This window comes from Ursus arctos, unplaced genomic scaffold, assembly GCF_023065955.2.
Source record: "Ursus arctos isolate Adak ecotype North America unplaced genomic scaffold, UrsArc2.0 scaffold_22, whole genome shotgun sequence".
Taxonomy (NCBI): domain Eukaryota; kingdom Metazoa; phylum Chordata; class Mammalia; order Carnivora; family Ursidae; genus Ursus; species Ursus arctos.
Window position 1 is genome coordinate 57,925,927 of NW_026622897.1, and position 16,169 is coordinate 57,942,095.

Genomic DNA, 16,169 nt, shown 5'->3' on the forward strand with positions numbered 1-16,169 from the left:
CAAAGTAATTACAATATGCCAATAGACTCTTTTGAGCCAAGCAAACCATAGAGAAGTAAACTGAGGAAAAGGAGTGGGAGAAGATAATGCCTGTCTTCAGAATCTAGGAGCCCTAAGAAGGAACTTTCAGAATCAGATGGGTGCAGGGACCCTGCTGGAAAGGACTGTATATGAACTAAATGGGTTAAACTCTGGTGCTCAGATATCTTTCAAAAAGACCTATATTAAAAGACTAACCTAGGGGTGCTTGGGTGGTTCAGTTGGTTAAGCATCCAGCTCTTGATTTTGGCTTAGGTCATGATCTCAGAGTCCTGAGGTCAAGCCCCCATGTTGGGCTCTGTGCTCAGTGAGGAGTCTGCTCTAGATTCTCTCTCCCTTTCCACCTCCTTCTGCCCCTTCCCCCCTAAAATAAATCTTTTGTAAATCTTTTTACGAAATAAAATAAAAAAGTAAAAGACTAGCCTAGGAAGCACTTTCTGGGAAAGACTACAACAATGCGTAGGAGCATCTCTGTGGGAACAATCTCATAGGGTTGGATTAAGGGAAAATATGCTCTCGGTGCATAAAGCAATGGGATCCATTGGGTCAGCCAGTAGATTTCTGTAAAACTATTTAAGGTCATATTGATAGATGTGAAAGGGAGCAAAATCTGCCATTCCAAAATACACCTGTTTGGTTTAAGCGTTATCTTGAGCTGATTATTTCTAAGAAACAGCAGAAATAGAACAATCTCTGAAAGCTGTGTAGATGTTACTTTTCAGATCCTTACACTGACCTCTAAGACATTTACATTTACAAGGGAGACTCGGAGGAGGAGAAGGAGTAAATCTTTGGAAACTCTTATCAGTGAAAAAGGCAGTGATATAAATCTGTATAACAAGCACTCCCTTGTTTACTGTGCTTTTTCTGGAAACCTCCCATTAGAAGCCCTCCCTCCTACCCATCCAGCCCCCCAACATCTTCCTTTGTCTTTATCCAAAGAAGGCGTTGAAGGTGATGGTTTGGGCCATTTCAAGGAGTTACTCACTTTTCCAGGGTAAGTCCCATGTCTACAGGAGGTATATACGTTATTAAACTTTTGCTTATTTTTCTCCCGATAATCTTTTACTATAGGGAGGCCTCACCAAAAACCTAGAAGGATAAAGGAAAAATTATTTATCCTCTCTTACATTGTTTGGATAAACTATTTCATCTGTTTGTTTTTAACATTGCTATCTGGTAAAACTTCCTTCCACTTTCTCTAAACTTGCTCTTGATAAATTACTCCAAATATCTTGCTATTTCTGTCCTCCACCAGAAAACTGAAAGCATTACTTGGGAATGACTCAGGGTGATCATAGTGTTATCTCACCCACTATGAAGACTGTAGGTTGAGGAAGCAGAAGAGAATGGGAAGGGAGGAAATTCTGGCTATGGAAACCAAAATCTCCTCCATTTAACCCATCACTCTCTTGCCTCCATAATGGCATCAGAGTTCCATCAGTTTTTCCATCAGTGAGAGACCCCTTTTTTTTTTGGTGCCCTTCCTCCAAAAATAACAGTACCCAGAGAACGTTCCCTCCAGCAATCTGTGCCTTGGCACTGTACCATAATGTAGTTTTAGCTCCTGTCCCTCAGGCTCCGAGAGCATCGTCGTTCCTTCCTCCAGCTCGGCAGTGACATGTGTCTCTATGTCCAGTTCACGGAGATAAGTCTTCCTGCTCAGCCTCACTTTCTGTCCTATCTTTCTGGTAATTCATGACCACGTACTTACCTGTTAGCCAAGTGCCTTGTTGTTTCTGTAGAACTCCACCCTGCTGAGCAGAAGCATTTGTATGGGCTCCTACAGGTCCTCAGGGAAGGGAGTAGCCCTTGGGCCTTACAGGAACCCAGGGTACGGAAGCAAGAGAGATTTGTGTGACGTAGTCTACCCTGGACCACATCTAGTTAAGGACACAGAAGTACGTATAGATTCCAAGCTGATTTTCCAAGAACAATCTGACCAACATTAAAACCAAAACAACCAAGCAAAAGCTTTGTGTAAATAGTTTCTCTAGAGATTTTTTTTTTTTTTAAAGATTTCATTTATTTATTCGACAGAGATAGAGACAGCCAGCGAGAGAGGGAACACAAGCAGGGGGAGTGGGAGAGGAAGAAGCAGGCTCCTAGCGGAGGAGCCTGATGTGGGATTCGATCCCATAACGCCGGGATCACGCCCTGAGCCGAAGGCAGAAGCCTAACCACTGTGCCACCCAGGCGCCCCCTTATTCTTTTTTTTATTGTTCCTGGATTCACTTACTATTATTTCCTTAAGAGCTTAAACAAACAAAAACATGTTCATGGATGGATAGTATAGTAATTGTCTTTTCTCCAAAGTGTTTTTCTGTTTTGGAATCAGATCTCCTATCGTTTCATTGATAGCCCAACCTATTCTTTGTACTGTGGTTCAGATCAATTTTACTTCTGCGTCTATAATAATTCCATAATATTTTGTTATTATTTTCACTTTACTATTCAATTGTGTTTTAATGAATTTAGTAGAAAGAAACAGAAATAAAATAGTCTTAATCTCAATTGTTTTTTAACCTGAAGAATGTTTATTTTACATTAGTGCTTGAAGGAAATTTTCACTAGAAATCTACATTGACAGGTTTTATTTTTACATCACAAATGAAGTTCCATGTTTTTTTCCTTTCACCTTAGTTGTTTCTGAAGAAAAGTCAGACAAAATTCTTCTCATAGTTTCCTCGTATGCAATGTGTCCTTTTCTATATTCATTTAGTTGTATGTTTTCTTTCATCGACCTTACTCGACATTTGCTGAGCATCTGAACTCTTGGGTACCCTTTATGTGCTAATTTTGAGAAATTTCAGCCAATACTTCCTCAAAACTTTTTGAAACTTTTTTCTCTCTTCTTCACTTTTATAACACTAATTGCACATGTGATAGCCAGCTTAATAATGATCCACCACTTCTGGAAGTCTTTTAATTAAAAAAAAAAAATCTTTGTGTTTCGTTCAATGCTTCTGTTTGGGTGATTACATTGATGCATCTTTGAGTTCATTACTCTTTTTTCTGTGTTGTCCAATCTACTTTAGAGCCCATCTAATAGTTTTTTTTATTTATTTTTTTTATTTATTTTTATTAGTTTTATTAGTTTTATTATTTTATTTTATTAGTTTTTTTATTTATTTTTATTTATTTATTTTTATTTATTTATTTATTTTATTTATTTTTTATTTATTTATTTTTCTCTACTTAGATTCTTAGATTCTTATTTATTTTTTTTACACTTTCCAAATATTTCCTGAAATTCCTAATCTCATCCATATCTAAATTCCTCATCTCTTCATATCCAAAGTAGAGATATATTGGGAACAAGACAAACAGTGTTAGCTTAGTGGAAGATGAATGGCAAATTTCAGCCAAACTTTTTGAGAGAACGCTTCTAGGCTAGAAGAGAACCGAGGAATATTCTTCGGATACCACTGAAAGCGAATTCCTTCCGGGTTAAAGCTAGAGTGCAACTCGATATAGCCCATCCAAACTGAAAAGAACAGATGGTCACCATTCCAAGATTCTGTTGGAGGCCACCTTGTGGCATCTCTTTTCCCTGTTGTCTTTTGGTAACTACAGAACAAATAGGTTATGAATGGGCTTCTGACTCCTGCTCCTAGTCTGAGTGTTGGAAGGAGAGGATATTCTGTATGTCCTGGAATTACAAAATAGACAGACGTGAACAGACGAAAACAGAGAAGGCTGGGTCTGACCGGCCAATGCTAGGAAGCTCACATGAGAGCTATTGATCTGCTGAGTGGTTCTAAGAAGGCCGCTCTCCGGCTTCCACGGCTTTGCTTTGTACTCAATGTATTGCACAGGGATGATGAAACAAAAATGCCTCAGGAGGCTTTGAGGCTCAGGAGAGTAGAGACCGTACCATTTAGCCACTGCGGTATCCTACAGCCTAGTACAGTGTCTGGCATATAGTAGGTCCCTAACAAATATTTGTTGGATAAATGGATATTTGTGGGGCTCTCTGAAGGTCTCTGCGTAAGCCTGCATGCTTCTGCATATAAGGGTGTGATCTGTTGAACTTCCTTAGCTCGGCGAAAACGAGGCTTTCAGTCTCTAACTTTAACAAGTAGTACTGTTCCTGGAGAACATCAGGCACATTCCCCGAAGCGAGTACTCAGGGTCACAGATCAGTGGTAATGGTCGTTACCAAGTGATGAGTAAAGTTCCTTGGGAGCAGAGTCCAAGTGCCACTGCCGGCAGAGGCCCACTGAAGAAACTGGGGCAGCGGGGGTCCTGGATGAGGGCAGGGCCCCAGTGAGTAGCATGCTGTTTCTTTGTTGAGCCCCAAAACTGGGAGGAGGGGTAGTGCAGGGCCCCTTAGACAATACTGTGATAACGTTTGCTCACAGAGAAGCGGGCAACAGCCCGGTCCGTTGTCGGCAGCACATAGTCCAACTCCTTCTTCATTGGCCGAAGGCTCTGGATCAAACCATCCCGCTGACTACTTAGCAAAAACCCTGCAGGACACAGATAAGAGCATTTACCCCTTAGGCTTCCTCAGTGCTGTAAATGAGGAAGCGCAGACACCCCTCGTTTGAGTCCTTCTCAGCCTCCCCAAGAAAGTGTCTGTAGAGCAATTGGTGTTACTTCAGGACACAAATAACCACTTTTTTTTTTTTCCAGAAATTGTCCCTTTCTTGTTACATGTTATTCTTGCAATTGCTGTCCTGTCCGAATGGTACATATTTTACTTGCTAAAAAACAAAATTCAACTAAGTGAATTTGAAGATGAATTGGCTTTATTAAATAATAGATGAATCGGGCAGCATCTCCTGTAGCAAGTGGAGGGGAGCACCTAGGACGTGTACAAAACGGGGGGTTTGTAGGAAAGAGGGTGGGGCAAGAGAGCTGTAAGCAAAAGAAAAGAAAGGATGATTCTGGGCAGGGTCATTTTCCCTTAGGGGGAAGAGCTGGGGTCTTGTCCTGCAGCTGACCTCTCGTTCCTTTGGGGAATGGAGAGGGCCATGTGACAGACTTGCTGGTGCCCATCAGAAAGTCACTGACTGACTGGTTAAGATTGCATTTCTGGGGGCGCCGGGGTGGCACAGCGGTTAAGCGTCTGCCTTCGGCTCAGGGTGTGATCCCGGCGTTATGGGATCGAGCCCCACATCAGGCTCCTCCACTATGAGCCTGCTTCTTCCTCTCCCACTCCCCCTGCTTGTGTTCCCTCTCTCGCTGGCTGTCTCAATCTCTGTCGAATAAATAAATAAAATCTTTAAAAAAAAAAAAAGATTGCATTTCTGGGGAAGGATGAAATTGAAATTAGATTAGGTGTTAAGCCCCGGCTTACTGACTTAGTGATGCTTACTAACCTCAGTGATGCTGCTTGGGGCCTCTGCTTTTCTCTTTAACATGCTGAAGAGAGTGAAGCTGAAAGAGCGGAACTCACTTGCTTTTGGTCGCGGGGCTGGGATTCAGTTAAGTGGTCTGACTGAATTCCAAAGCCCTATGAACTTCCATTTCTCATGCCACCTTCCAAGAGGGTGAGTTCATCATCATTGGAGAGGAGTCCAGCGGCTAGTTGTGTACTTAGAAAGCTATAACCTCCCCTCTTCTTTCCCGGGGTAATACGCTATTTTATCATATATTGATTTATCTGGTTATTCCTCTAGGAAGTGTCTTGAAAGCTGTCAAGTCTGGTTTAATTTCTTATTTCTTTGGTTCCATTTATGCCACTCTGTTGCAATTGACTACTTGCGTATCTGTCCCTCCCAGGAGCATGTGGGTCCCTAAGACCACTTCTTAATTATTGTGTATCCTCAGTGCCTAAATACAACAGGCACGCAACAGAACTAGCATAGGGCAAATTTGGGGAGGCACCCACTCTCAGGTCCTGCAATTACCAGCCTTGCCCTTGTACAACAACGGGAACGGGTGTCTCCTTAAATTTTGCTCTTTAGGCATCTACCTTGCTTATCTTTGGCCTGGCCCTGATGCTCGATATTTGTTTGGAGGGAAAGCCAAAGACCTGCCTCTCACCATAGTTTTAGAAGAAATTCTTTCTCTTTAGGAAATTTCACAAGGGGGGCTCCTGGGTGTCTCAGTCAGTTAAGCTGCTACCTTCAGCTCAGGTCATGATCTTGGGGTCCTGGGATCAAGCCCCACATCAGGCTCCCTGCTCAGCCGGGAGCCTGCTTCTCTCTCCCCCTTTGTCTCTGTTCCCTACTTGTGCGTGCTCTCTCTCTCTCTCTCAAGTTAATAAATAAAACATCTTTTAAAAAAGAAAAAGAAATATCACACGGATTCTGAGATCCTGTTAAACTGGTGTTATCTCCTTGATGATGGCTCGCTGATAATATGCTATTAATAAGGAGGAAAAAGAGAAATGAGGTGAGAAGCCTGACGAGGAAGGCTAAGTTAACAAACAGTCTCAGAATGGAGTAGTTCTACCTGGGCTCAAAATATAGATGATTGTATAGGGACTGGGAAGTTTCAGGAGCTAGGTGAAATAGAACCTGACAAGACCTCAGATATAAAATAATTTGAAGAGGTATGCACTTAGCCTCAGGAAAATGGTTCCAGACTGCTGTGTTAGGGGAACGTAGGTGTCAGGGTGTTGATGGATCAGACTTGACTATGCCTTGCTAGTCCACACGTTACACGGGTGCAGACTCTTGACATGTGTCTCAGGGGCTCCTCCCTGCATGCATCCCATGACTTTGCTGTCTCCCACTGGAATTTTTATAAGAGTTCCCCAAATATTTTCCATTCCTCTAATAGCCTCACACCAATGTGTGTTTTTATTATTATCCTTAAAGCATGTTAAAGGTTTTCAGGGGCATCTGGGTGGCTCAGTCAGTTAGGTGCCCCACTCTATTTCAGCTCAGGTCATGATCGCAGGGTCATGAAATGGAACCCAGTGTAGGGCTCGGCATTCAGCGGGGAGTCTGCTTGAGATTCTTCTCTCCCTCTCACTCTCCCTCTGCCTCTCCCCCATCCCTGTGCAATCTCTTTCTCTCTCTCTCTAAAAAAAAAAAAAAAAAAAAAAAAAGGAATGTTAAAGGTTTTCTAAACTCTTAGTTTCATCAGCTAGACCCTGAGACCTGAGGTTCACTCCCCACCTGCTTATACTCACTAACCTTTGTCTTAACATTTTTCTTTAAGCTCTTCTTTCCAGCTTACCTCTTAACGTAGACAAATGAAACCCGAAACCACCCCCCAGGTGACAGTGACTGCCCTGACAAGACCTCCGGCCAGCCCAGACCACCCAGAGACCCATAAGCTAAACCTGACCCACACCCACACAGATGGACCGTGGAGCTACCCCTGGAATGACTCCAATTACCTTTCTCTCATTCTAATACTAAAATCTCCACCAAGGAGGAGCCTCAGCTCATTTACATAACATACAATGTGTGTAGGCATGCTTCCTATAAGCCGGAAGCGAGACCCTATGCCTGCCGCTACGTCCAGTGCCAAGGTTTCCCAATCTATAAATTTACCCTAATCCTTAACAAAAGGAACTCACTCACCCTGTCTCAGGGAGTCGGGGCTTTGGAAGCTATTTCCATGATTTTATTTGCTGCAAATAAAGTTTATTTTGTGCGACAATTCAACCTGGTGTGTCTGTGACTCACCAAAGAGCAAACTAATGTTGGTTCCATTACATTCGTATCATGTCCCCAGCATGTTGCCAGTCCTACTCATGGCAGGCAAACCCCAGTCGGCTGTCTCCCTATAACACACAGTATGACGATGTACAGAGAGCTGCAATATTCTCACCACAGACTCATGGCCACCGACTGAATAACAAAGAGACCAGATCTAGGAAAGTTGCCTTCTCTTTAATAAGATTTGTGGAAGAACAATGGAGTGGCCTACGGAGTTTGGGAAATAGATCAGCTTTGGTGAGGTAGGTGTTTGCGTTCTCTGAGCTTGATGGGCTATGAGTAGAGAGAGACAAAATAAGCAATCAAAAAATAGACCAGGTAGATCTTAGCCCAAGCTAGGGGTGGGGGTGGGGGGATGGATCCTTGGCTTTTCACAGTGAAGATGAAAATTGGTTCCTCTTTGGAATGACTGGTGAGAGGCAGGATGTCAGGAAAGAAGAGCTTGCTAAAGAATTGCTGTGGGAAGATGTGGAGCCTTCCTCGATGGAAACATTCCAGACTTTGTAGGCTTACATGGATACAGGCATCCAGAGAGGAGGGGAACAGATGAAATAAATTCCAATGAAGCTTTCTCAAGGGCTCAGACCAGGCTAGAGGATCCCTTTGATAACCCCAACATGTGTAGGTCTTTCCAGCCTGAAAGATCCCTATCAATCACATACCACCAAACGGAGTTCATCCAGGGAAGGCCTGGCTCACCAGGATCACCAGGACCTTGGATCAGAAAAAAGTGTGCTGAGCTTTGCAGGGGGAGGTGGGGGTAATTTCCTTTCTACCCTTCAAGGTTCAAGACTGGGACCAACCCCTTCCTCCCATAATAAAAGGCAGATTAACCGGAAAAAAACAAAAACAAGTTTAATAACATGCACACCTCCTGTATCCATGGCAGGTACCCAGGAAAACTGAGTAGCTCCCCCAAACGGCCCAAGACACCACTTTAAATCCCAGATACAACTAAAGACAAAAGATGTTGCGGGGTAGGAGCCCAGTTATGGGAGACTATTGGAAAAGCACAGTGATCAGTCGTAAATTTGTTACATAGATTTAGGTCTTTGCCTTCTCCGTTGGTTAAGTTTCTAGAGATTGAGCCATTCTCCACTTCCTGGTGCACAGAGGGAGACACCCTTACAAATGGAGATTTTTCTTTCAAATGTAAATGTCTCTTACAAAAAGACAGCCTCTCCGTGGTTGGTTTTCAGAGCTTCTCCTGAGTCTCCCTGTTTCTTAAAAATAATCAGCCTTAAAATAATCCTTATACCAAAGAGACATATATTAGAGCTACAGTTTCTGCTCCCCTTAAGGCTACAGCCATTTTCTGCAACAGAGACGACCCCCCCCCCCCCCCCCGCCCCAGATTGAGTCTGAGTCTAGAGAAACTGAAAACCTTGGGTAAGGATTTCTTTTAGTTCTGTGTCTGGTCAGACTGGGAAGTCAAAGGTTTGTCAATATGACTAGGCCTAAAGCACACAGAAACATCTGGAAAGTAGAGAAAAATACCATCTCTCCCTCAATTTCAGGATTTTGTGTGGGTTATAGGGTGCGGATATGTCTGCTGTCTGTATGCATGAGACAGAGGGGATCATCTTCAGAGGAGGAATGCACAAGTTGGCATCTTTTAGAAATATGTGGGAGATAAAGAGGATGTGGGAAGATGAAGCTGGAAGATCTACTTTCTTAACCTGTTGGGAATAGAAGAGGGTATGAATTTAAATTCATTTTTTAGGTTGAAGGCTCCCCCTGGTGGTTGTATTGGAGAACTACAACATGCATATTGACCTGGGGGTTCTACCGTAATCTCCTTCCCAACTAAGCCTGACTCTGTTGGTTAGGTATAGATACGGGGGCGAAGTTCCCTTGAATGTAACTTATATGGGGACCCAGAAAGCATGCTAGTATCCAATATATCCCCGTCTTTCCCACAGGTTATCTCAATCTCTGATACAGAGTAGGCTCAGTTGTTCTCCCGGTGCATAGGGTGTGAGCTAAAACGGTCATCTTCTCACATACACACATAACCAGAGGCGACATACTGTTTCTTTCTCTGTCTTTTTCACACATGCACACACATACACACACAGGGACATTGAAAATAGTGCACTAAAAGCCGTTAGAACATATAAAAATAGGCACACTCTTACATTGATACTTTTAGTAATACATTTAGATATTTCAGTAATGGATTCTAATACTTTCAAGGTTAAGGCCTGAATGATTCACACCAACATGTTGATAACCACCTCCCTAAACATCACACATTATAGTCACAAGAGTTCATTGTTGGGGAGGGTGACATTTTTACTCTACCCTTTGAGATTCTTTTGGCTAGTCTAAGAATTAAATTGACATGAGAGAGATTAATCATTAATTAATCATGAGACAGGAGAAAATCAGATTTAATTACATATATATGGGGGCTCCATAAGCGTAAGAGGTCCACAGGCAGTCAAGCAATTGAGGCTTATATGCCCTCCAGAACTAAGGAGAAGTGGGTAGGGATCTGGGACTTTAAAGGGCAGAAAGATAATTTGCAAGATGAAAAGAGTAAATATTTGGTCAACAAATGTTTGCTGGGCCTTAGGGAAACAATGGAACACAGAGAGGCATTTTAACGAACAGACCGTGCTAGGTTCCTCCCTGTAACACTGAGTTCATATTACACTGTAGTTATCTATGTAACAGCTCTCTTCCTCGAACAGGTGCTCTATCTAAATTCTTTTAGGCAGGCAAAAAGGAAAACTTCTTGAGTCTTCTGTTTCTTAAAAATAATCGGCCTAAAATAATACACATGCCAAAGAGACACATTTTGGGATGGCAAATTTTGCCCCCCTACGCCATCATTACCCAAGGGAACAGAGATGAGCCCCAGGACTATTCCTTTGTCGTTCTCTGCCACCAGCCTTCAGAAACAAATTCTGCCTTCCTAGCCTGGGCTAGTCATACTGTTTGGTAAACTCTGTTTAACAGCCTATTTTCTTTACCAAATATGAGCTTCATAAAGGTGACACTATGTCATGTCTCTGTGTATCTGCAAGGCCTTGCTCAGGGTTTTTTAGAGCAGGCACTTAAGCAAATGAAAATGGATGAGAATGATTAATGTAATTTCAATCTTTATTCAAGAGGATTAATTTGGGGATGTGCGGCTGGCTCAGTCCATAGAGCATGCGACTCTTGATCTCAGGGTCATGAGTTCAAGCCCCATGTTGGTTGTAAAGCTTACTTTAAAAAAAAAAAAGATCATTTTGAGATATGATAAAATAAATGTAAAGATCATTTAAGGAAATAAGAAAGAAAAAAGGTCTAAGAACATTTTGTATTTTTTATTTTATTTATTTATTTATATTTTTTTAAAGATTTTATTTATTTATGTGACAGAGAGACAGCCAGCGAGAGAGGGTACAGAGCAGGCGAGTGAGAGAGGAAGAAGCAGGCTCCCAGCAGAGGAGCCCGATGTGGGACTCGATCCCGGAACTCCAGGATCACGCCCTGAGCGGAAGGCAGACGCTTTAACGACTGCACTACCCAGGCGCTCCAACATTTTGTATTTTTTAAAAATGACAATTTCTTGGGCACTAGTCCTTAAATTATTATAAAATTCAGAGAAGTGGGGGGAGCTATTACATCGATGTTAATAAAAAATATAAGGCAAAAATTTGCCTTGCAAGTATCTCTAGGTAAGGGGCAGGTAATTCATTACATAGTATTTCACATAGCCATCTGAAAAGCTCTGAGTTAAATAATCTCACCTAATGTCTGATTCCAGTGCAGATTTTAAATATTTTCTACATATTGCTAACAGTACATTTTATTAAAAATATGATAAGGTCCTTCCTTGCCCTCTCAAACTCAATCTCAATATGTATATAGTCTTTCAGAGTCTTATCTCTACCTACATCGAGTCTCATTCCATAGTATTACCTCTCTTAAGTTTTATATTGGTGTGTTGAAGAATTTGGTAGTTCTCGGAAAAATTTCTTCACCTTTATGCCCTACCTTATATTACTCCTTCTTCTTGGAAATCCCTTTCTATAAAGCCCCATCTCGTGATTAGTTCTTCCTTAGTCTTCCCTAGCTCAGTGTGAGGGCTTCCCTGTGTTTCCCAGGTGGGCTGGTTGCTACCCACCCAAACTCACAGGACTGCTATGTCCATCCCTTTGGTTTCCCATATGGAAATTGTTGTATCATCTCATATGTGACAGATACCCCCAAAAACAGCAATAGTTGGTCCCTAACTAGGCTCCCTCCAGGACACGGCCAAAATTATGTTCTCGATAAAGACAGAATCTTCTCAAATTTTTCCGGTAAGGATTTCTTCTCCTATGAACCTAAATGAGGGTTTTCAACTCTCTCCCTTTGCTGTCTGAGCCGGAACTCTCTTCATCAACTACATTTTGAAAGATGACCTGCTCTCTGCATCCTGTCCTGCCCCCCAACTCTGCCTGCCTAGTCTGTCCAGAGCCACTGGTTATTTACCTGATCTGAGGGGTGCCATCTGCTCTCTAGGTGTGTTCTGATCACATTGGCAGGTCATAAACTTCATAGGCCTCTGTCCTCACTTTGGTTCTATGTGCCCCATTTCAGGGCTTCCACCTCACACAACTCTGATCAAGCATCCCTGGCTTATGATTATATTATTATAATATAATACCTTGTTCATGCCAGTCTCTAAGTCTGTGTGTGTGTGTGTGTGTGTGTGTGTGTGTGTGTGTGTGTGTTCAAAGGGAAGAGAAGTGTGCATATGACCTGATCACATCAATCAATTTAGATTTTGTAACATAGACTGAGGAAGAAATACACACTGATTTTTCTGAAAGATGACGGTAGTTGCTACCAGAGGGGGAAGAAGGAAAGAAGAGAAGAAACGTTGGGGAAGGGCTGCTCGTTTTAGGGCTTGTAGAAGTAGCATCCCACACGTTCAGAGTTGAGCGGAGAGCCTTGGGAAAGCCTGAGAAACTGGCTAGAACATGTATTTGGGATGGAAGGGTATATGGAAGGATTTCATCTGGCCCACCTGGCCTACCTCTAGTCTCAAAGGTGCAGTGACTGGCAGAGACAAAGGGTGGATGAATGATCTCATAAAAGGAAACCAATACATAGGCCAGAAAATTAGCACACGAGTGGGAGGACGTTGGGGCGGTGGTGGTTATGGTGCTTCTAGGAAGATAAGCAACGTGAACCAATGTGGGAGTTGTGTGCGTAATCCCCATATTCCACATCCAGCCTCTCTGGCAAACTGTGGGTCCATCCTAATGCACAAACGGAGGGAGAGAATGAGGTGGCAGGAAAACAGGATGAAGCAGAACCACTTTTCCTACCGCAGAGATCTGTCAGCAGCTGAAGCCTGGAGAGGAAATCCTATAAAGTTAGGGCTCTTCAGCCTCAGGTGAGGGAGAGAGGGATGCAGAGGGGAGGAGAGTAAAGACAGCTCCTGCCCACAGGGTTCCCAGCCCTGGGGACTCCTTGTTTGTCCTCAGCTTCTCCCAGCTGGTGCCAAGCACAGAGGGAAAAGGAGAATAAATCCTTCCGTGGCAGCACAGCCTGAGGCCTCTCACCGACCCTGGTGCCATCCTGCCTACCTGTTTCCTTTTCCAGTACAGATCCTCTGAGCGTCACTTTGTTTAAAATTTGCAGTGCTGGTAAGTCACTATTGCTGTCCTGTGTCACGGTTTCAGGGGTGGGGGTTGGGGGTCATATGGGAAAAGAGAGAATGCAGGGAGAAGGGGCTGCACAGTTGTCCAGAAAAGCAGTAACCCTGGTAAAAGGTGGTCTAAGGTCCAATTCCAGCCCCTGCACTAAATCTTTGAATGACCTGAGGCAAGTGTGTTCCCCACACCGGGCCTTACTTAGTGTTTTTCATTTGCAAAATGAAGTCTTGGACTTCATGGTCCCACAGAAACTTTTCTACTTCTGACACTCTTAAGGTCTTTGCAAAGAATCAGAGCCAGGGAAAGGAACAGGGATTGCTCTCCCTAAAGAAGAAGAGAGACCATCTATAATATCTGTTGCTGAGGCCAAGAGAAAGGGCTGCCTGGCTCCTTGGACCAGGGCCGACATGCCCAGGTCAAGCCCTTCTTGGATTCTGTCTGGAAGTCGTGGATACCATAAACGCTCTGGTCTCCACAGACTCCTCCCTGCTGAGCTGTCTGGAATACCCAGCCTTCCCCTTATCTTCTTATCAACCAAGCACCATTCATTTCTTCAACTCCGCTCTTGAGTGCATTTTGTGTGCCAGACCGGTGAACATAGCAGGGAAGATCTTACCCCCAGTCTCTTCTCTTAACACAGACAGCCCTGTGGCTTTGCCAGTATCCAGGATACACCAGCCCCCCTCCAAGGTCCTCTCTTACCCTGGTCACAAGAGGCATGTTTACACAGGGTTTGCCTAGTGTGGAAATGCTCTCTGGTTCAAAAATGAGGTATCTTCAAAAATAAAGTCCAAGTCCATCTGTGTATTTTCTTACTCATAAGAAAACAGTAGCCTCTACCACGAATTCTTCTTCTTTAATAGCAAATATTAAACTGAAACAAAAAGTATTTAGAACACAAAGGTGAGGTAGAGATCTCCTGGCGCATCGCATAGTGAAAAATCTCTCTTTTCAGGAATTTCCTCGTCAGGGCTCTGTTGTATCTCTGCTATGAATACTGTAGTTACACTGTCGTTAGCCATGACGGAGTGCTGACAATTAGATTCCTGGTCTGTTTGCTTGCTTCTGTCTGGGGCTTTTAAAACCTTCAAAACCTTTATCAGAGACATGGTTCTGCTTTGGGTTGGGGGTAGCCTCAACCTCCAGAGTGGCTCTGATGTTACCCCTTCCATATAAGACAAAGCAGACCTCCTCCTCCTCCCCAGCAAAGGGATGTGGACTGGAAGCCAAGGCCAGACTGGAGTGGAAGCCTTGGGCCTCTGAGTGCTTACCCCAGATGGAAAGATTTGGCCCACTCCAACAGAGGATCAAAGTTTGGGCTCCAGTTTCTCCTTACCCTGGAAGAGGGCAGGGTGTGGTCTCAGGGGAAGCAAGTGGCCGCCTCTCCATCTGGCTGCATGGAGCTGGGACAGAAGCCAAGAGGGGCTCATCTGTTTCCTTTGGTTCTGTCCTGCCAATTGTTTTGAGTAGGCTGGGCTGGGGGTTGGAGGTGGGGTAAGCCTTCTGGCCTGGGTCTTTTCAGGTCAAGATGCGTATGGGGGCCACTTTAGGAGGGTGGGAATTGGACTGTTTTTTTTTTTTTTTTTTTTTTTTTTTTTTAAGGAGAAACACCTGTTGCTCTCCTAACACTGACAATTATCTCTCATTTCCAGAGAAACTCCCTAAAACTTCCTTTCCAGGAAAAATAATCCCAGCCCTGTCATGGTCTCTCTATAGACTTCTCCTTTCCCCCAGATCCCTCTCACTGTCTTTATCATTCTGAAGTCAGTGAACACAGGACTCAATGCCAAACTCCAGGCACAACTAATCAGGACAAGAGGTGAGCACTTGATCCATTCACTCACTCATTCCGTTTTTCATGCAAAAGCATATAGTGGTGCCTACCATGCGTTAGACCCTGTTCTGGGCTTCCGGCATATTCCTTAGAGAGTCCCACTCTTACCCATATAAAAAAGTGGGTCAAAACCATAAATTATAAACACGCACACACAAACAACATACATACAAGGAGTATATATAAGATACAAATAGTATATATCATATATAGTGTATATGAGAAATATATGTATCAGTATATAAGTACAAATATGTATAAGTATACTTGTCTATACAGAATATATGTATGTGAAGAATACATATTATATATATAAAGTATATATAGGTAAATAAATATACTTATGTTTTTTATTTATATTATACATATTTGTAATCGCATATACTGATATATAACGTATGAATAGATACTATGTGTAAATGTAAATAATAATCCATAGACATATGTATAATATAAAGGACGTGGGTTTGTGATTTACATTTCAGCAGTGCTGCAGCAAAGGTATTGTGTGAACACGGAGAAAGACTCACCCAACTCTACACAAGAAAGTCAGGAGAGATTTGTCAGAGCAAATGGTATCTGTGTTGTTTGAAAGGGTCAGCCAATGTTCATTGGTCAGAAAAACAAGATTTTTTTTTAAGGAAGGCAAGATATGAAGCGATAAAAATAACAGAAACAAGAAAAGTACATATAGGGAATTGTAGAAAGAGTTGTATGGACTGCAAGAGAGAAAAGATGAGTTGAGAAGGGTGCCAAAGCCAGAGCGCCTGGCTACAGACAGGGTATTTGAGCATATTCAAAGTACACACTTTGGAATTAGGCAGGCATGGGCTCAGATCCCATCTCTGACATTATTAGCTCACTGGGAAGCTTGAGGAAAGTTATTTACCTTTTCCGTGGTTTCTTTCCCTGTGTGTGGGGATGGAATGCTTCATGGTGGTGAGAAATAGACGTGATGATGATCAATTTCCCCAGCATGTGAATCATGCACAGGCTCAATGAATGGAGCTCTTGCCACAGCTCTTCACG